Source organism: Dermacentor variabilis, chromosome 6 (genome assembly GCF_050947875.1).
Source record: "Dermacentor variabilis isolate Ectoservices chromosome 6, ASM5094787v1, whole genome shotgun sequence".
In the NCBI taxonomy this organism is placed as follows: Eukaryota; Metazoa; Arthropoda; class Arachnida; order Ixodida; family Ixodidae; genus Dermacentor; species Dermacentor variabilis.
The window spans coordinates 150,406,353-150,409,388 of record NC_134573.1 but is presented as its reverse complement, the minus strand read 5'-3'; positions in this window follow the sequence as shown (position 1 = coordinate 150,409,388).

Here is a 3,036-nt window from a genome sequence, read left to right as displayed (position 1 = left end):
CACGTATAACCTTTGTATACATATCCTGAAATATATCCGTCGAGATACTGACCGACCAAACAGCTACTAGCAGCCAGGCAGCCAACGCCAAACACGGAAAATTAAACAAGGAAAGCTTCGCTTTAAAACAATGGACGGCGCCCTTGGGTAAGATTCGCGTCCGCTTTGGGCTGCTTTACCAGGAAACCAATAAACACCATCGCAATCCAGAAACAATCCAGAAGCAATCCAGAGGGTCTCGCCCCCCCCCCCCCCCCCCCGAAACGCCCGGTTGACCTACGCGCGCATGTTCGACGCGTAGAAGGCAAGACGGCTGAGAAACGCGCCCGAGTTCGCAGCGCAGTAAATATGAAAGATTGCGTGTGCTTCGCAGGATGTGTACCGGGAGGTGACCTTGCTGGCGGCTCTTTAAGGAGGTGGCGTGCGCCACAACCGGTGGTCGCTCATCGTGAGGCTTCTATATATATCAATGATCCGTAATGAGTGAACATAGACAAATGACGAAGAAAACAAATTAGCAGAGCAGGAAGAAACAATTCACATATCGCCGATTAGAGAGACTCCACATATACCAGGTGTTTTATTTTTATTTTTTTTTTATTTTTTAAGATGCACCAAATTTCTTAAAATTGCTTCTGGTAGATAGCGCAATATTCTAACGCTTGAGCTAAATTGCTCAATGAGGCGACCGTTTCATCTGCAATCGAAATGCCTGATCGAATAATTAAGATAATTACACTAATTAATTTATTTAATTATTTACTTTGCGGCACATATTTCAATTTACGAATCGTAGCCGGTAGGTTCGCAGGGCGTATCCACTTGAAACTAATCCGCAGGACTATATATACCAGTTTCCATATATTAATTTTCAGTGTCCGACGAAATGCTTTGGTGTTCCAGTTTTTTCGTGCTTCAACGCACAAAACAGCGTATTCCTAAAAAAGTAAGTGGAACAACGGCGCGTTCTTACCGCAAGTTTGACGGCGCATATCTCAAAACCGTTCAAAGTGGATATATCTTGTGACCTTACTAACTACAATTCGTAGAGCGAAATATGCGTTCTAAATTAATTAATTAAAACGACAATTAGTGTAATTATGGTAATTAGTCAATTAAGCATTTTCGCTTCTTCAGAAATAATGGCCGCCTCATCGAGTAATTTAGGTCAATGATTAGAATCGTGCAATCTGCCACAGGCCACTTTTTAAAAAAATTTGCCGCTGCTAAAAAAAAAAAAATAATGACACTCTGTATATGCTTTCGCATATCTCAAAGTGTAGCATCAGGAGCCCCCAAAATTTTCAGCCATTTAGTGGAGGGATTTGCATTGTTCAAGTACACTTATGAGCACTCAACAATGATGCGCAAACCTGTAAATATTGTGACGCAGCAGTATATATATAACCCAACAAACAAACCTGGAAGGAATGGTTCGACGATAGGCAAATTACTCCGAAACTATGCATGGTATTGAGGAACTGTTGAGGTGAACTAGAGTCACAAAGACGATTACATAGTTTAGGAGAGTGGAGGGAGGGATACATAGGGCTACACATGAATAAAGGGAGGGCTACAAAGCCGTAATAGCATTGAGAGTATTTCAAACAAACAAACAAACAAACAATAAACAAACACACACACATGCACACACGCACACGCACGTTCATGCATTTGCATGAATGGAGGTTGGGTGCTCAAGAATTCATATTCGACCGTGTGCAACACAGAAGCTTCACGTTTATAATCAAGGTAAGACGTTAATGGTAGCATTTAAGAAGTACTGTGTAGAACACTGCATTTAGTGTAGAAATTATTTAATTACTCTAAGCTGCATTGTGCATAGGTCACGCAAAGGGGGGCTTCATTTTTGGGCCACTCCACGTCGACATGCTTTAAAACGGAAGGATTTAGCAAAATGAGACGGCTATTTATTTATTTTGTACTTCTTCAGAAAACAGTGTTTAAACGTGTGCTATTTTCGAAGTCGCACGTCAGAAACAATTGACCACACTCTTCTCGCATTTATGTAAGTGATGACATTTAGCAATTAAGACAATTTAAGTTTTTACGCTGAGAAATGTCTCGAAATGCCATATGTGGCATCATCAACACTGTGTTAACGTCATGACATGTGACAACGACATGATATAAAAAATGTTAGTCGTCGTGTAGCCATAGACCAGGTATGACGACCCTGTCCATAAAAAAAGGTGCCAAACGAAAGTTCTGTATGCATTTCTTCTGGCTTCTTTCACACGTGGCAGCCGCGATGATTAACTTATAGAAACACTATTATAGTAAATTATTGTGGTGCTCTAGCCTTCTAATGCAGTATTTTTTTTTTCTTGGGTATGATAGCCAGGTGGAGAGGAAAATTTTCTTTAGCCGTACTTTATGAAAAGCTTGCACCTTTTCGGGCTTATCTAGTCTCCTAACGTGACATGGTATTATTAACAGGAAGGTAGCGAGCGTGGAGTTTTCAAGAAAGGAAATGTATCTGAGCTTCTGAGGATATATGCGAGATTCCTATTTATTTCTGTAGGAAACTCCGTGTACGATGTGACAGATTTCGAAATGCCGCAATGCCACGCAGTATTGATGGAGGAGTGCGCGAAAACCGCCAGCCTCCGCTCGCGCTGGAAGACCGCACTGCTCAGCTCGAACCTGACAGCACAACTCTGGGCCGTCCAGCGAGCCGAGGAAGCCGCTTCGAGACAAGGTCACAGAACACCTACAAGGTCTCGAAACCGCGTCCGCGGCGGGTGCCCAGACCCACTAAAAAGACGCCGAACTCAAACCTTATTGATTTGAAGATAAAGTTTACGTTCTCTCTTGAGCGAAATATGTGTGTGCCTGTTGCCTGACAAATCCATTAAATCGCGAGTCGATTACCTAAGGTAAATTACAAACCATGACCAACCAACGACCTCATCTGTGTTGCCTCTACCATGATCAACGTTTACCATGACTGCATGAACAAAATTTAGCGGTTACGCGTTCGTAAGCTGGCAACCACTTTCATCATGGCGCCAG